At 40.5% G+C, this 19,561-nt stretch overlaps 1 long non-coding RNA gene, 1 other non-coding gene and 1 pseudogene across 2 annotated transcripts; 2 read left to right on the top strand and 1 right to left on the bottom strand.

Annotated features, from left to right (window-relative positions):
- Positions 1-519: 519 nt before the first annotated feature.
- Positions 520-7,424, top strand: LOC131308916 (ABC transporter G family member 1-like; annotated as a pseudogene).
- On the top strand, positions 5,627-5,734 carry LOC131309080 (small nucleolar RNA snoR100). The gene has a single exon (XR_009194752.1). It is a non-coding gene; the product is annotated as a small nucleolar RNA snoR100 (small nucleolar RNA).
- A 2,258-nt stretch (positions 7,425-9,682) lies between the features above and the next one.
- LOC131308919 (uncharacterized) lies at positions 9,683-10,052 on the bottom strand. Its single transcript, XR_009194601.1, has 2 exons — positions 10,014-10,052; positions 9,683-9,914 (listed from the first exon to the last, which is right to left on the bottom strand). It is a non-coding gene; the product is annotated as an uncharacterized LOC131308919 (long non-coding RNA).
- Between the last annotated feature and the right edge of the window lie 9,509 nt (positions 10,053-19,561).

Below are 19,561 nucleotides of genomic sequence, written 5' to 3'. Positions count from 1 at the left end.
CTTAAGACGGCAAAATTTAGCGTGAACTTGCCCTCGATCTATAAACTCGATCTGTAAATTACATTGTCAGCAAATCAACAATATCTTGCTTTCAATCATTTTAATATTTTCTAACACCAATACTATAGTGACCACATTTGGTGACTCAGTTAGGATACCGTGTGAGTTGTCATTCCTGAATTGTAAGGAGAATATGGGTGGGGCACATTTCAATTTATTCCACCCATGCACTAAAGACATAAAGGTTATTCTATACTCTAGAGCAATGCTCTTGAGCGCAAAATAATTTTTCCTTAAGACAATTCGCAATGTATCCAAAAACATTTATGTTCTGCAGATTTCTAAAAACGAACTTCCTTCCTAGGTGGTGTTACCAACTAAAATTAAATAGCATATAAAACTGAGTATATTAACCTAGGAAGTAAAGGGAAATTTCTCTTTGATGTTCTGCGTGTACGTACTTCCTTTCCAAAGCTAAGTCTATATAAACTCTGCCATCTCAAAGCCAAACTCTCTCTCTCTCTCTCTCTCTCTCTCTCTCTCTCTCTCTCTCTCTCTCTCTCCATCCATATATAGCCCCTCTACATCTTGTGAATACATCTAGCTATGGCTTCCCTTCATCACTCCATGGAACCATATGTTGCTGACTCTCAACGGAAATCCAACTGATCAGCCACACATAGTAGCCTCGAAATCAAAATTAACCCACTAGAGTTGGAAACCACTCCAATGCCAAACCATGGAGAAGCAGCTCATCAGGTTGCTGGAGTTGGACCTCCGTCGAATGCCAACAACGGCATTTCCTTGACGTGGGAAGATTTATGGGTGACAGTTCCAGATGCTAAGGGTAGCCGGAGACCCATCATTCAAGGCCTCACGGACTACGCTCAGCCCGGTGAGGTCTTGGCCATAATGGGTCCTTCCGGCTGCGGCAAGTCCACTCTTCTTGATGCCTTAGCAGGTACTAAACAATCAGTTAAGAGTGCAAATTTTGATAAATTAGTAAATAATTAAGGAACCGTTCGTTGAAATCTGATAAACTACTGGGAGATTGGGAGCCAACACTAGACAATCTGGTGATATTTTGATTAATTAACGGTCGCACATAGACTTTGGCTTATGGAACATCAGTAAGCAAAATATAAACCTACCAACAAAATTAAGAAAATTGATTTTCGCGCTTCACTGTTATATACAAACGCTCCACTTCATGTTAAAAGTGGAGTGCCCTATTTATCCAAAAAAAAAAGTGGAACGCCAAAAACAGCATCCCAAAATTAATTGTCTGTAATCTTTATAATACTCACCATCACTTGAACATACTTGTTTTGCATTTCATTAAACAAGGCTTATGTGACTCAAGACGAAACTTTGATCACAACGCTAACGGTCAAGGAAGCCGTGTACTACTCCGCTCAGCTCCAACTCCCAAACTCAATGACGAAATCTGAAAAAAAGGAGAGGGCGGAGACGACGATAAGAGAGATGGGATTGCAGAAGTCCATGAACACGAGAATCGGAGGGTGGGGAGCCAAAGGCCTCAGCGGGGGCCAAAAGAGGCGAGTGAGCATCTGCATCGAGATTCTGACGTGCCCGAAGCTCCTTTTCCTCGACGAGCCAACCAGCAGGCTAGAGCCCAACACAACGAAATGAAAAGGATGTGTATATTTCCCCAGTTATGTGCATTCTTATGACTCTTAAAAAAAAAAGTTGATTGTCAAGTACTGCATTCATTCATTGTATTACTTAAGACATAGCCTTAGCATGCCATTATTAACCTAGACCTAACTTGGTAACATTATCATTCATAATATACCTTCAAAAAAATAATCTTTCATAATACTGTATTATGCTAACAATAACTATATTACATTTAAATTGATCAGAAAGTTGGAGATAAAGAACAAACTCTTTTTTAGTTCAATTTTAAAAAGTTAACAACCCATTAATGGAAAATCTAGGCCTAATCTGTGGGTTCGATATAAAAAACTAAAAATAAAATTTGTTCTTTGTGTTTGCCCCAAGGTGATGAAAGTAAGCGGAGCACTTTCTGCTGTCGAGAATTTATACTTCGCACCAACCTTAGTACAATCAGAACAGGGCAAAAAATAATTGACTTCTGTGGCTTACTGCACAAAAAACGTGGTAGACATAAATTGGAGATCTACAAGTCCTGGAAAATCCTCAAACCGTTGGTTTATAACTTAGGTGTTCGGGCCACTTACATCGAATTCGATTAATACTAGAAGATATCTCACCACCCCACCTACTGACTAATAAAGATTCGCACTGAATGCAAGAAGAAATCTCAATAACTGATGTTTTGTTTGGATGATATTTTGAAAATTTTTGAGTTTGGTTTTTGAGTAATGAATAGAGAGAGAAATTAAAGTAATGATTGAAGGTAGGGTGAGTGGAGAGAGATAGAGAGAGAAATGAGAAAAATAATTGGAGAAATGAGAAAGAAATTAGAATAATGATTGAAAGTATAGATAATGAGTTTTTTTTGAGTTGAAAAATAATTTTCTAAGAAGTGATCCAAATTAACAAGGCATGAGATTTCTCAATAACCGAGCACAAGTCAATATAAGCAGAACTCTGCCTTCCCTTGTCACTGCATGTCCTCTCACCACTCTCTCTTTCTCTCTTAAATACACACGATAGAACAATGTCCACACTTCAACACTCCAGGGAACCTAATGTGGGTACCTCTCAACTGATCAACCTCAACTCATCAGACACACATACCGATAATCAAGATTCACTCAGTGGAGGTGGAAACCAGCACTAGTCCAATATTGCCAGAGTACCATGGAGTAATGGTAGATCACGAGGACGTTAGAGTTGAACCTCTGTTGAACGACGACGGAGGCATTTCTGTGACATGGGAGGATTTATGGGTCACGGTTTCGGATATAAAAGGTAGACGGAGATCCATCGTCCAAGGCCTTACGGGTTATTCGCAGCCCGGTGAGGTCTTAGCCGCGTAATGGGCCCTTCCGGCTGTGGCAAGACTACCCTACTTGACGCCTTAGCAGGTACGTGTACTATTTTCCCATTTTCAGGACAATGATATACACTCTGATACTGACAAACAAGTGCACGTATCTCCTGTGCGATGCACCTATAAAAACCAATGTCAGAATCGCTTCTTCTTTTTTCCAAATGTCACAACTTATGCGTAAAAGTATTTACTTATGAGAAAATCTTGTTTACGGAGGTGCTGTAAACAATTGTGACCATCCAAAAGTGTTCTCGATGGTCCAGATTTTGTTGGAGTTTTTTTTCAAAATAAATTGGATTTTAGTTTGGAATTTTTGGAAAGGTGCTGAGTGAGATTTTTGTGAAAAGTTGCTACATATTTTCTCATGAGTTGTGACTTTATGTAAATGGTTGTAACACCCATTAAATTAGGATTTGTACGTTTGGGAAATGATGTGAAACATGGGGGTGCCTCCAAGAGGCATGACCCTAGCTTCTAATTAAATGTTTCATGAAATGGTGCCTACCAAGAGACATGCTTCCTTCTAATTAAATATATTCAATAGACATGACCTTTCCTAACTAGTGTCTTTAAAAGACATGACTATTCTAATGTGTGTTTCTTCCAAAACACACAACCTTTCATACAAGGGTGCCTATAAGTCTATAAATAGGCCATTTGTAAAGTCATTCGAGACATCGGAAAAATTCCATGCTGAATTGATCTATTTCTCTCTACACATTCTCTTCCTAAAATGACAAACCGATATTCTATTATTCCACAGAAATAGAATATTAGTCCTTGGTTCTTATACGTTCGCTAAGTGGATATTTTGTCTGTCTTCGTTTGTGCAAACGCAAACAGAAAGAACCTAGAGTTCGAATTCGATTTATCTTGAAGGCGGATTTGCTGTAACCCAGTGCACACCTTCTGGTGGGGACAAATACTGTCTTTAGGAAAACGTTCTTCAACGCGACTCGAATGGATTCTTTTGTTTCCAGATTTTGAAGAGACGATCACATTACTTTCATCATTCTGAAGACCGGATTTCCAACAGATTGTAATGAAACTTTTCCGGGGAAGAGTTACTCTTACCCGGAAAAGTTTCATTAAAATCTAAACCGTCTAGAACACTTTTGGACGGTCACGATTGAGTCCGTAAACAAGATTTTCTCCTCTTGGTAGATTTAGTAACATATCAAAAATTGCAGGAAGATTGAGAGCCAACACTAGACACATTGTTGATATTCTAATTAATGGTCGCAAACAGGCTCTGGCTTATGGAACATCGGTAAGGATTAAAAATAAATAAAAATCCTCAACTTATTTAAAAACTCCAATCCCTTCAATAACTACTTTTTTTCTGTTTGTCATCAAATCAGGCTTATGTGACTCAAGATGAAACCTTGATTGCAACGTTAACGGTCATAGAAGCCGTTTACTACTCCGCTCAATTTCAGCTACCGAACTCCATGTCCAAATCCAAAAAAAAGGAGAGAGCAGAAATCACGATACGAGGGATTGCACGATTGTATGAACACAAGAATTGGAGGCTGGGGCACCAAGGGCCTCAGCAGGGGCCAAAGGAGGCGGGTGACCATTTGCATTGAGATCCTGACACGCCCAAAGCTTCTTTTCCTCGATGAGTCAACGAGCGGACTAGATAGTGCAGCTTCCTACTATGTCATGAGTAGAATCACCCAACTAGAGCAAAGAGAGGGGAGGACTATCATCGCGGCCATCCATCAACCAAGCAGTGAAGTGTTCGAACTGTTCGACAACCTTTGTCTCTTGTCTTTGGGTAGAGTGGTGTACTTTGGCCCTGCTAGCACCACAAATGAGGTAAGAGCAAAGGAAATTCCATGTATACATCATGGAAGTGTTTTCATAAAAAAGTTTGTGTAGCTACTAATTCATTCATTCTTGATTTTGATTCGTTGAAGTTTTTCACATCAAACGGCTTCATTTACCCGACTCTTCGGAATCCATCTGATCAATTCCTTAGAATGATAAACACAGATTTTGACGAGGTAACAACCTTATTGAACTGCACCTTTGTTTTGATGTATTCAACTTCATACTTAGTGTTTGATCTTTCTAATAAATTGTTTAATTATCGGAAAAACTTCGTACTTAGATAAGATTGAACATTTTAACAGGACATAGAGCATGGATCTACAGGAAAGGTAGTGAAAGAGGAAGTGATCAACATTCTCGTAGCATCCTATAAGTCATCTGATAGCCATCAAAGAGTTAAAAGACAAGTTTCTGACATATGCAAAAAGGTAACTCAGGAAAAAAGTAAAACTTGGAATTTATCATTTTTGTTGTGAATCTGATGGACATAATATACCGGCAACTGTTCCTGAGTATTTCAGGGAGGTGGATCACTTGAGACGAACAGAAGCCATGCTAGCTTCTCTACTCAATGTCTTGTTCTCACCAAAAGGTCTTCTATCAACATGTCTCGCTATGTTGGTTATTACTGGCTGCGCCCAGCAATCTATATCGCTTTGGCTGTCAGTTTGGGAACTCTCTACTATGACGTTGGCACGAGTTACAGTTCAATCCAAGAAAGAAACAGAGGAGCAAAACAATTTCACCATTTTTTCTTTTTTGAAAAAGTGAACACTTTTTGCATATTGCCAAAGGAAGTATGGTAACGTGCATATAAATTGATTTGAGTTTTTAGGCCTGCCCTCTTTGATACCATTTGGCTTTGATTTGGGGGCATAATTCCGCAGCAAAACAGGTATGGGGGGGGGGGGCACTGTTTCAATGGTATTCTGAGAGCAGCCACTTTGTGCATATTGCCAAAGGTCAGGTCTATCTCCAATCCCCCTCCACCCATACCCCCAATGATTGGGGACTAATGGGTTTTGTTGTTGTAGTTGTTGAAAAAGTGAACACTTAATATTGTGAAGGTAGGATAGCATTTGTTGCTAAAAAGACGCGTGCCATCAGAACTTATGCAATGTAGAAGGTTTTCAATGAAAATTCGATGTGTATATGTCATTATTGGAGAGGTAAAGAATTCACTGAAGTTAGGATGCAACAAATAGAATGTTTGATTCCATCTTTTACAGATTTGTGCAACAAGAAAGGCAATATTGATAAGTATGGTTGTGATTATTTTCAGCCCAGAGGTGCACTCCTCATGTTTATAACTTCATTCCTTACTTTCATGGCAATTGGTGGCTTCCCCTCGTTCGTGGAAGATATGAACGTAGGAAAAGATTGTGATCCCCTCTCTTACGTAGTTGTAGTAGTAATGTATGGCTCCAAATTAGTTGAATGTCATGCATGTCACGACCTAATTTTCAACTAAGTTTTGCCAAGGCTCTAGTAAAAATTAAAAGAAAACTCAAACGGTGTAAGCCCATAGTTCTGTGGCCCGTAGCCCCTATGCCTTGGGAGTGTCATGTGCACGAATTCTGTATCTTTTTCTTGTTACTTTTAAACTTTCCCCAAATCTATCCAGATTTTTGAAGTGGAAGACTAAATGGTCACTATAGCACCACTGCATTTGTCATAGGCAACACACTCTCTTCTGTGCCATATTTGCTCCTGATCTCACTAATTCCTGGAGCACTAGCCTATTACCTAACCGGACTCCAAAGAGGATTTGAACACTTTGTGTACTTCGATTTGGTGTTATTCACCTGCATGATGCTCGTCGAGAGCCTAATGATGACCGTTGCGAGCATCGTACCAAACTTCCTCATGGGCATATCGCAGGTGGAGGAATTCAAGGGTTAATGATGTTAGGATCAGGGTTCTTTCAGTTGCCAAATGATCTCCCCAAGCTGTTGTGGAAATACCCTGTGTACTACATCGCGCTCCACAAGTATGCGTATCAGGGAGTCTGCAAGAACGAATATGAAGGATTGTATTTTTCTAGTGACCAAACAGGGGGATTCGTTGTGATCATCAGCGGTGAAGAAATTTTGAGAGATGAATTTCAAGTGGAAATGGGGTATTCCAAGTGGGTTGATCTTGGGATATTGTTGGGAATGGTGGTGGTTTACCAGGTCCTGTTTTTGGTTATAATCAAGATTGTTGAAAAAGTGAAGCCTGTGACCTGTCATTAGCAAATTCATTTCTGTGAAGCCTCAACAGATGACTCAAGTGAAGGAGAATCCAACTGCTACTGCAGTTCACATGAGTTGATCTTTTTTATTTCCCCTGGTAAATCACATGAGTTAATCTTTTGTCCATAATCATTAATCTCAATGTCTTTCCCTTACGAAGGAAGACGATGGTGGTGGCGGTCCTATGACTAATCATATCGATACGTTTGTCGGCCTCGCTGCTATGGGTGTTTGGATTTTAATCAGTGTGAGTTTACGTTTGCGAGTAGGAGTAGGAATGGGATGACTCATTCTTTGGCAAGGAGAGATAATAGTGGTCCAGGTGTTTGTACCTGGGAAGGCCACTATGCTAGTTCCCACTATGCTAGTTCTAGGTGATTCTCTTGTGTACCTATGTTTCTTATTACTATTCGAACACTTCCTGTACTCTGGTTCAGTGCCATTCGTCTCCATGATGCTCGTAGAAAGCCTAATGATGATCGTTGCAAGCAAGCTATAAAGCCTTTTTGAGCATCTTCCTTGCGGTGTCCTATATCAGAACTTTTTCACTTTTCTTTTCTATCGAAAAATTTCCATATATCGAAAGTAATTCCAGGCTTAGTGCTTCCGCCTATCCGGCAGCCGTTATCAGCTGTTCACCGGAAGTAGCTTGATTGGTTCGAATCCACGTCGTGAGATACCTTCAAGCGGGGAAGACACTTTTTTAGTCCGAAAAGCAGATGCAGACGAGAAGATGATGTTACTGAAAGTCTAACGTCTGCACCGTCTTATCAGTAAAGGGAAGCGCGCACTCTCCTTCAACATAGTAGCCCCCTTCCTTAGTTCACTAACTCTGAATCGTGTTTAATCTAATTGAATTTCATCGAATTCCCACCTCCTTGTCAATTTTATTTAACTTCAAGTAGACTAGGCCAGACCTAGCGCTTAAGTCGTGGTACCCTCATAACATTACTTATCACCTGATCAATCACAATCTTAAGTTGAAACAATCCCGGAACTATGGACTGAAAATAGGGCCTCTTCCCCATCACATACCATACCACGGTCTTCTAGTTGTCCTTTTCTAAGTATATGCAGTCCCATCAATAAACTGTTTATCCATTTCTATTAATTCTGAGTTGAAGTCCGTTACTGTCGAGCTGTCTATATAAACTCTTCCACCCACCTTCTATTGATAGCAGCTTCTCTCTATATCAAGGGTCTAATATAGTGGCAGGGGGCAATGGACAAAATCTCTTCCAATTCAAAATACTGATAATGCCATTCCCAACTCTATGTTCCACCTTTTTACTTCAATATGTTCTTTATGTGCCTCCACCCTCTAAAAATCTCATCTCTGTTCAGAAGTTTGCTAAGGATAACAAATGCGTTCTAACTTTCGATGCCAATGAACTGGTCATTCAGGACAATAAAAAAAAGTGTGTACGCTTCCGCGGGCGCAGTAACAATGGCTTAGAAACATGAAACAAAAGCAAACTCTCATAGTTCGGAGCCCAGCTCCTACTACTTCTTCGTAAGTGAGTTGAGGTATTTCTTTCGGTTTGAATAGGGAGTCACCCTTATTTTGGTTGAAGTAGCCACAACTTTGGTCGTAGTCCATTTAACCAAATAAACCCAGTCCACTTGCAGCCATTTTTCTCAAAATGCTTAAGTTTAATGACTTTACCAGTCACTCGCCCTCGTATTTGAAGATTATCTCCCTTGTGGTCGACATTCCATTCCCTTTAGTCATAGGTGCTAGTTCTATTTTTATTTGAATGGGGCGGGCCTCCCAAGGTACATATGACCGGCCCTTCGGGTGGGTGTATCGGTGATACAAACAAAGAAAAAGACGAATTCCAACGTGCCCAATTTCCTCATGGGAATAATCACAGGTGCAGGAATCCAAGCGGTAATGGCATTAGGAGCAGGATTTTTCCGGTTACCAAACAATCTCCCCAAGCCGTTCTAGAAATACCCTATGTATTACAATACCTTCCGGAAGTACACGTATCAAGGGATGTACGAGATCGAATTTCAAGGACAAACTTTTCCGAGTAACCAAACAGGGAGAGACACTGGTGAATATATTTTGGAAAATGAATTTCAGGTGGAAAGGGGGTATATTCCAAGTGGGTTGGGTTGATCTGGGGATATTGTTTGGTATGGTGGTAATGTATAGGGTCCTTTTTTGGGTGATAATCAAGATTGTGGAAAATGTGAAGCCTGGCATTAGCAAATTCACGTCTGCGAAACCTATGCAGAAAACACAAGTGATAGAGAATCCAATTGCCACTCCAATTGTTTACCAATATTTCCTCAATCGAAATCGACGGAGATTTTGGGAAACAAAGCCAACAACAAAAATAAGGGCGAATGCGGCCATGTCTCCACAAGACGGATCCGTGGTTCCACGCCGTATTTCAGGACTTCACCGGAAGAGAAATGGCAGTCGAGTCAAATGTGAGATTAAGAACGAAATTGAAGACAAATAGAAGAGACTTCCATCAATCTTCAACGATTGATTTATCGCCGTGAGCGACACATCGAAGATCCTAAGTTAAGCTTAGAATATGAAATTCTACTCCTACTCCTAATTATAACCCGAATGGGTTAGTAATGCCAAAAATTAAGACAAATAAAGATAGACTTTGATTTGTTGGAGAGGAATTACAATGAAGTCTTAAAAGACTATTTATAGAAAACAACAAACGTAGGAAATAACTTCCTAACTTCTCCACTAGTCTTCATTCAATCTTTTGCTTCCACTTGTCAAAATAACTTCCCACTTCCCTTCAAATGTGTAGGAGCATGACAAGTGTCCTTTTAACTTCCACATGTGTAGGAGCAAGCCAAGTGTCCTGCATGCAAATAATAATAAAAGGAATACTAATATTAGTTCTAATATTAATACGAATACTTAATAATAATAAAATAGGAAGCATTCTCATAATTGCCACCTTTCGGTCGATCATCGACAGGCGGTGAAATATGGTGTAAACACCAATCCACATGAATTGATCAACTTTCTCACCTGTTCGTCTCCGACGTTTATTGTACTTGTACTTCGTAATCTTACACAGTTAGTCCTGGGATTGATCTTGGACGTTTATTGGTACTCTATCTCATCGTTGTCTCTCGTTTTACTATCGTTTGAAAATTCAAGAACTTTCACAGAGAAGACGAAGGAATTAAGTACAGCATGCATCTGGGGTGAAGCAACACAACCAAGTGGTTAGTTGAATGGATAAGTATTTGAGTTTCTCGCTCAATTGGTGCTTGAATTCAAGCATAGTAGCAGGTAATGAAACCTTGACTTCAGCCCCGACATAAGTGGGTCATGCTACATGGGCAATATATTATCTGCATGTACAGTTATGCACCTAAAAAGTAGGGTGAAGCAAGGAGAATGACTGAAGGTGTTCGGATAAATAAGCCAAAGTGGCTTATTTTTTGTCCTTATTCAAATTTTTTTCGTATCACTTGGCTTATTCTCATTTTTTTGGGGATTATTGCATCTTCATGACGAGAGGAATCTAAAAAGTATAAAATTTTGATCGAAATCCAATATTTTTTTGAATAAAAACGAAAAAAGTGACTTATTGGCTTATTTTTGTTTTTATATGGGTTTGTTTAGCTTATTTTTGGCGGGAAAGCCAATGGCTTTTTTGTCCGAACAAGCCCTGAGTCAGGCTCTTCGATCGATGTAAAATATTTTCCAAGACAAAGAATTGCCGAATTTAACATTCTTCACATATTGTTGAATTTAAATATCAACAGACAATCTGTTGAACGGGGCTTCCTGGAAAACCAAAGACTCACAATTTTCCTTCAAGAAATTCTTCATGAGCCCAAAAAGTAGCAAAAAAGACCCAAATTAACAGTCCATACACACAGATGTACGTATAGAACTTTCAGAAATGGAAAGATGGAAGCTTTACCGAGAATCCGTTGAATGAGGGTTTCTTCAACTTTGAAGTCTCTTCGCCAAATAGTCATTATGGGACGTTCTTCTTCCGCACTGGCTCTGAGTCGAGGTGGAGGAGGAGGAGAGAGAGTGTAAGAACCCGCTTCCGCCCAGTACAATATTATTATCCCTTGACGAGCATGTTTAACTAAATAGTTTCAATGGATTTTAACGCCGTCACGACTTAAAAAAGTCTTGTGCAAGGTAGGACGACGATCTAAATATTATTTATAATTTTATAGCATGCAGTTCACACTTCACCAAGCGATGTGAGACCATCTCGTCTGACCCCTCTCGTCACCGGTCAAACAGCTCCGCACAGTTCCTAACCGCCCTCAAGCTGGTCAACTACTGCCTTGAACTCCCAGGGGCGGGGCGTGAGAGAGATAGACGTGGAGGATGATAGGTGGAGGTGGGAGAAGTGAAGAGGAGAGAGGATGAGGAAGGAAGAGTGTAGACGGTTTTTTATATGGAGATTTCAACCGCAAACTTTAACAACCTGGACGATGCAAAGTGTTTTATCATGACGCAACTTTTGAACCATATAGCCCGAAAGTCGTATGTCATGGCCGTAATGTTAGATCTTGGGTCAGAAATTGGGCTTCTTGGGCTCGATTGGACCTAGCCTACCTCCATTTCAAGTAGAAGAACAAGGGGTACTTCTTGGCCGGTCCTGTCTCGGTGAAGAATAGCTTATTAGGTCCTGCCCAAATAGCCCATAGCCCAGTAAGTCCTCTTCATTATTTTGTTGACAAAAATACCCCTCGTAAAAAAAAACGATTGGAGAGAGACGATCCAGCCATCACCACCACGCTGCCACCACCACCACCGCCACACCGCCACCACCACCGCCGCCACCACCACCACCACATCAACACTGTGCCACCAACACCACCGCCACCATGTCACCAACACCACCGCCACCACCACCACGCCACCATCACCACCACCATGTTGTCGCCACCACCACCACACCGCCACCACCATAATTAACAGTGTTAGCTCCCACATCGGGAGTTTGGGTTTGTGTATGTGTGTTTAAAGGGTTCACTCTACCTCTCCCTAGTTAACAATTGACTAGGTGAGTTTGGTATGTGAAATTACCCTCTTACCCTCCTTTAAAAAAAAAAAAAACAAAGTCGTGCCCATTCTTTGTGGAGGGATCCGACCTCTAGTGTATGCCACTTGGGCCCGCTGTCGTTGTGCTGCATTTCGCGGCGAGACTCTTGGGCTTGCGTCAGTTGGGTTGGCTCCCACATCGAGAGTTTGGATTTTTGTGTGTGTGTTTAAAGGGTTCACTCTACCTCTCCCTAGTCAGCAATTGCCTAGATGAGTTTGGTATGTGACATTACCTTCTTGCCCTCCCTCAAAAAAAAATTAACAGTGTTAATTTTTGTCTAAATTAACATTTGACCCATATAACCTCTTACACCACCACCACCACAATTAACAGTGTTAATTTTTGTCTAAATTAACAGTCGACCCATATAACCTCCTACACCACCAGTGTTAATTTTTGTCTAAATTAACAGTCGACCCATGTCTAAATTAACAGTCGACCCATATAACCTCCTACACCACCAGTGTTAATTTTTGTCTAAATTAACAGTCGACCCATATAACCTCCTACACCACCACCACCACCACAATTAACAGTGTTAATTTTTGTCTAAATTAACAGTCGACACATATAACCTCCTTCACCACCACCACCACAACACCGCCACCACCGCCACCACCACCACTCCACCATCACACCGCCACCACCATCGCCACCACAATCACCACTGCCACGCCGCCGCCGCCCTCTATCTAAATTAACAGTGTTAATTTCTCTCTAAATTACAGATGTTAATTTTCATATAAATTTACACCACAGTTAACAATATTAATTAACAGTTGGCCCATATAACCTCCTATACTACCACTCCACTACCACTACCGCTACTGCCACAATTAACAGTGTTAAATTTTGTCTAAATTTACAATTAACAGTGTTAAATTCTGTCCAAATTTAATAATCATTTATATACAGGGATGTGTACCGTTGATTTTTTCATATATTATCCTTTCCTTAATTGATAATTGGCTAAGAAATGAAGACAATGAAAATTAACATTGTTAATTGTGGTGTGAATTTAAATGAAAATTAACACTGTTAATTATAAATTTAGACAAAATTTAACATTGTTAATCGTGGCGGTGATGGTGTATGAGGTTATATCGGCCAACTGTTAATTAACACTATTAATAATGGTGTGAATTTATATGAAAATTAACACTGTTAATTGTGGTGGTGGTGGTGGCGGTGACGGCATGGTGGTGATTTTTGTGGTGGAGGCGTAGTGGTGATGGTGGAGGTTGTGGCGGCGGCGTTGTGGTGGTAGAGTGGTGGTGGCGACGTAGTGGTGGTCATTGTGGTGGCGGCGGCGGCGGTGGTGGAGTGGCGGTGGTGGCGGTGGTTGTGGTGGCGGCGTGATGGTGGTGATGGTGGCGGTGGTGGTGGCGTGGTGGTGGTGGTGGCAACGGCGGTGGTAGCCATGCGGTGGCGGCGGGGGCGGTGAGGGTGGCGTGGTGGTGGTGGTCATTGTGGTGGCGGCGGCGGCGGCGGTTATGGTGGTGGTGTGATGGTGATGGTGGTGGTGGTGGTGGTGGCGGCGTGGTGGGGGGTGGGTTGCATTCATTTGAAACCCTAAATAATGGGCTGTGTTCATTTGTTGCTATTTAAAGTGGAATAAAGAAGTAAAATTACATCCACAAAACTTAGTGAGCATTGCACTTTTACCCCATAGGACTTGGTGGGCTATGAAATCCAATATTAGGACTGGCCCAGAATTAAGACGAAGAACAATTGAAGCAAATTCAAGACCTTTCACAATCTTTTAATTAGCCCCACACATTTTTTTCTTGTAAAAGTATCTCAAGATAAATATTATCAAAATCATTTCTTTTTTGAAAAATAAATTTATAAGAAATTGCTTGGAGGCCCGCGGTTCCACTAAATTTGTAATCCCAGCATGGTAAACTCCTCGGTGGATAGTCAGTGGATTGAAAAGGTGATAACAAAAGGGAATTATCGTGACAACGCAACACATTATTGTTATAACACCTAAAACTTCACCCCCAACCCGACCACCCTAATATCTACCCTACCACCACCATTTCTACCCCTCTACCACCACCATTTACCATCATTTCACCACTACTAAAACCACAATTCCTCCAACGTCATCATTTCACCTCTACCACCAATCCCTCACCACCTTCACTTCACCACCACACCTCCACTGCAACTACTACCACCACCAAACCACACAACCACCATCTCATTACTTCTACCACCACCTCCACCTCCACCTAGGGCCGGCTTAGAGGATAGGCGAGAGAAGCATGTGCTTGGGGCCCCAAGAAAATCCTAGGACCCCTATATATATATGGCCCCCCAAAAAAATTGCTCCTAGTCTCCTTTACACAAAATAGGGCCAATTGAAATTTAGGAACCATAAAATAAGCCCAACGATGGAATACACTGATTATCAACTCCCATAGGCCATAACCCATTAGGGTATGTTTAGTTCGATAGAATGGAATAGACAATGGAATGGAATTGACAATGCATGTAATGGAATTGAGAAGATTAATTTTCAAAGGATAGATTTTGAGATATTATAATGGTTACATTTTTTGGGATAACTATATACTTATATTTTGCAATGATAAATCTTTTGTAATAGTTTTTTTTATGAAACTCTTTGTAGACCAACTTTTGTATGAAAAATATAGGGAGACCTCATTCAAAAGATTCGCTTTCGGCCTCCAAAACTTTTGAGCCGGCCTTGCTCCACCATAATTAATCACAACTATCACCACACCTCCACCACCACTTGATTACCGTGATCACCACCATCACCATCACTTTACTAGGTATCATACCTCCACCACCTTTTTTTCACCCCTGTAGATAAATTGTTCTTTGCTTTCTGAGAAAGCTAAAACAAATTTCCCAACAATATTCTCTTACGAAATAGGTTCAATCACTTGAAGCTTTCAAACTCCTTCAAATAAATTATGGTATTTTAGGCCTTGTTTGGTTCATGTTCTGTATAAGTTCTGGGTTTTTGTGGGAATGATTGGTACACAATTTTGTTTCTATTTGTATCACAAACACTTAATCGAAACTTTCAAGAAAATACCCACAAGAAAGCACACTTTTTTGAAAAAAAAAAAAAAAATTCTAGCTTAGACAAATATCAAAACTCGGCTTTGAAAACATAGTAGCACAATATTCCTTTCTTCAAATAATTTGTCCACTGTGCCTTTTCTTTTCCTTGGTTGAAAATACAAGAACATCACTAGATGGGAAGATGAATTTAAGTGCAAGAAGCAGATTGAAGCCACAATGAGAAGCGAAAATGACGGTTCAGGACGTGTTTTGATAATTAATACCCGTCAAGGACATACTGAAAACATTTGTTAATGCTGAAAATGTCCTAAGCGGGCAGTAATTATCAAAACACATCGTTGGCCGTCATTTTTCCCAATGAGAATGCAAGAAAGTACCCAAACTAAAGCAAAAGGCCTGCAAAACAATAGCCCAAAGCAACAAAAGACCTTGAGTTAATTCTGGGCCGGTCCTAACATTGGATAGCCCACCAAGTGCTATAGGGTAAAAGTGCAATGCTCACTAAGTTCTGTGGGTGTAATTTTACTTTTTTACCCCACTTTAAATAACAACAAATAAACACAGCCTATCATTTAGGGTTTTAAATGAATGCAGCCCACCCCCTACCACACCACCACCGCTGTCGCCCCCACCACCTCTGTCGCGCCACCACCACAACCGCTGCCACCACCACCACAATGACCACCACCACCACGGCCACCGCCGCCGCCGCCACCACCGTGCCACCACCCCCGCCACCACCACGCCGTCTCCGCCACCACCTCCACCACCATCACGCCACCACCACAACCGCCGTCACCACCACTCCACCACCACCACCACCACCGCCACCGCCACCACAATGACCACCTCCACGTCGCCACCACCACCATAACGCCACCACCACAAAAATCACCACCACACCGCCGCCACCGCCACCACCATCACGCCATCACCACAATGACCACTACCACCACCACGCCACCCTCACCGCCCCCGCCACCACGCCACCACTATCGCCGCCACCACCATAGCCACCACCGCCGCCACCACCATGCCGCCGCCACCACCACCACCACGCCACCACCACAACTGCCGCCACCACGCCGCTGCCACCACCATCACGCCGCCACCACCACCACTCCACCACCACAGCCATTACAATGACCACCACCATGTCGCCACCACCACCACCACCACCACCACAACGCCGCCACCACCACCACCATAATGCCGCCACCACAACCACCACCATCACTCCACCATCACCACTACGCCGCCGCCACAAAAATCACCACCACGTCGTTGTCGCTGCCGCCACCACAATTAACAGTGTTAATTTTTTTCTAAATTAACAATATTAATTTTCATATAAATTCACACCACAATTATTAATAGGGAGGCTTAATAAATCGTCTTAAAACCCCTACACACTTATGTTTTCATCCTGCCCTCTTAAAGTACTTATGTTTCCGTCCTCCTACTATCTTTTATACCCGTGATGCCCTTATATTCTTGCTACACACACACACACACACACACATATATATATATATATATATATATATATATATATATATATATATATAGCGTCAAAATTTGGGACGATTTCCTAATCCATTCCGTCCTCCCGAAAATCTCGATTCAACCATCTGGCTGTCCTGCGGAAATCTCGCGATCATATCCGGAGATTGGCGTGGAAGATATTAATCGATCCTATCGACCTATAACGAACCCCTCCATTCGAATTTGGAGCTCAAATTTTTTGTAAAACCCTAGTCGTTCAAAACCCACACCAGTTGGAAAACCCAACCTTCAATCCCGTCGTCCATTGTTGCGATTTTCGGCGGCGAACAACTGTGTATGCATTCCCCCGTCCTTTCCGAATGGGGCTTTTTGCAGAAAAAAATGCGATGCCACATATCGATCAAGTCCTTCGTGGTTGAAGCAATTGGCGGAGTAGAAGGGGACGAAACTGAAATGGCCGAAATTCGTAAGTTTATCTGTCAAACCCCCGATTTTTTTTTCGTTTTTTTGGTTTGGATTTGAAGGTTGGAGATAGGTTATGCTTATAAAACTGATTTGTTTGTGGCCATTGTGCTAACTTTGATACTGTGTGTTGCAATAAGTCATGAATCAGTTGTTTAATAAGTTGCATGTCATGATTCAGTGAGATTCATGGCGATCTTCTTCAATTCATGAATTCGATTTAGTTTTTTAATTACATTGGTTGCTTTTCTTGCTGATAATATAACCATGTTCTGGAAAATGTCTTCCTGTGTGTTCTATTCAAATTTGATGCCTGTATTCATCAATTCATGATTTCGTAATGTAGTAGATATGTCATGTTTTTATAAAAAATCAAATCTTCAACTGTACGGGTTACGTTCTATGATTTCAATGCTATATTGTTTGAGTATGTGATGTTATTATAATCCGTTTGAAGGTAGATTATGAATGGTCATGAAACGTTGTATTCGTCATGGTAATTTAATCATGTAATGTTGTTCATGTTTTTTCCGCTTGTGATGGTAATTTAGCCACGTTCCTTGATTTAAAGATCAAAGGAAAGTATCAGTTTTTGTTGTGTGGTTGGCCAAAATGATGATAAAGGGAGAAAACATGTGAAGTTGTGGTCAACTTATCATGTTATACCAAGCAATGAGTTTTGATTCTATATATTCCGTGTTCCATGATATGAATTTGAAAACCAGAAATCATTGCCAAGTGATGCTAGTTGCTGGTATATTTTTCTTTTTAAATTGGGCATAAGCAATTTAATTGAAAATTATCCAATATTGAATGGTAAGTATTTCATATAACATGGTCATTTTATCATGGACACTTTAAACATGGACAGTTAACCATGCCTGGATGGCCAACTTAATCAATTCTTGCATAATATTGACAACTGACCATGAAAAAATGGCAAATACCCATTTTGTTGCAAAATAATCCATGGCGATTGACTAAGTTTGGCCAATACCAGTTTTGATTGTAAATTGTCCATGTTTCCTGAATTATACGGTCTTGTGTGGTCATGAAACCTTAATGGTTTGTGTTACTTTATTTCAGGAGTTACGCCTCGTAATGTGGAAGGGAAATGATTCTAGATGATGCAATAGTTGAGGATACGCCACCTTCGAAGATAGCGAAGAATAATTTAAAATGTTTGAAAGACCAAGAAAATCTTGATGTGGAAGGGTCCTCGAAGACACGGGCAAGATTTAAGGGAGAAATACGTGAGACAGCATATCGGGCAAGTTTGGATGTTATTTTCATATTTTGCATGTACCTAACTGGAGTGTCCATTAACTTTTGGATTGATACTTTTCAATTGGTATAATATAATATGTGCAGGTGGTTTTGTGTAGTTGTTTCACTACTATTTTGATTGGCATTCAGAATGTATTAATTTGTTTGTGGGCATTTGAGATATGGGGAACTGATTATGAAATATGCTTGGCTCGGGACCATGTATTGGCCAACGTTTCATGGTTAATTTACCACCAAAACTTGTAGGTAACATGGTTAATTTACCATGTAGGTAACATGATTAACAATATTCTGTAATGAACGTTCATGTACGTATTTGATACATGTTGCGCAGTGGAATCACTAGAACGATTCATGATGAACAGGGCTTTGGGTATCTGCTTTGTGGAATATAAATGGAACAAGAAATCAGTGGGATTTTCTTTGTCGGAAATTTGAAAATTCTCATCTCTTCCCTTGTTATATCTCACCTAATTCCATAGGTGCTTCCATATTCAACCAATCTATTCTCATAGATTTAGGAAACAGTTTTCATCCGTCCTCTCTCTCTCTCTCTCTCTCTCTCTCTCTCTCTCTCTCTCTCTATAAATGTGTGTGTGTGTGTGTATATATATATATATATATATACACACAATATTTGTATATAAAATGGAATAAAGGGTAATAATGGTAATTTACATAATGCAATGATGAAAACATAAGCATGAAAAATGGAAAATGATTCATTTTTCTTGTAAACAGATGTCTGACTACGAAAAAGAAAAACTAATAAGGCCCTTATAATTGGAGCATGTGACCCACTTTAAAAGGAATGATGATTCATTTTTCGGACTATGTTATCAGAAGGGGAAAAAAAAAAAAAAAAAGCTTGCCCGATTCAATTGACCTAGAAATATGATTTGATTATGTTCTTTTATAAAATCTGATCAACAATATGAATTCTCATGCATTAACATTAGAACGAAATGTTAAAATTGTTTAATACTTCTTCAAAATGTTAAAATCGTTCGCATAAGAATTTGTCATTTTGCGTATTTAATATGAGCTCCTGAACATAATTTACAAACGGAAAAAGACCGCGTGGGAGGCTTCATTTTTTTGGA

The sequence above is a fragment of the Rhododendron vialii genome, chromosome 11a (genome assembly GCF_030253575.1).
Source record: "Rhododendron vialii isolate Sample 1 chromosome 11a, ASM3025357v1".
Classification (NCBI taxonomy): Eukaryota; Viridiplantae; Streptophyta; class Magnoliopsida; order Ericales; family Ericaceae; genus Rhododendron; species Rhododendron vialii.
This window is presented reverse-complemented; position numbering and strand designations above follow the sequence as displayed.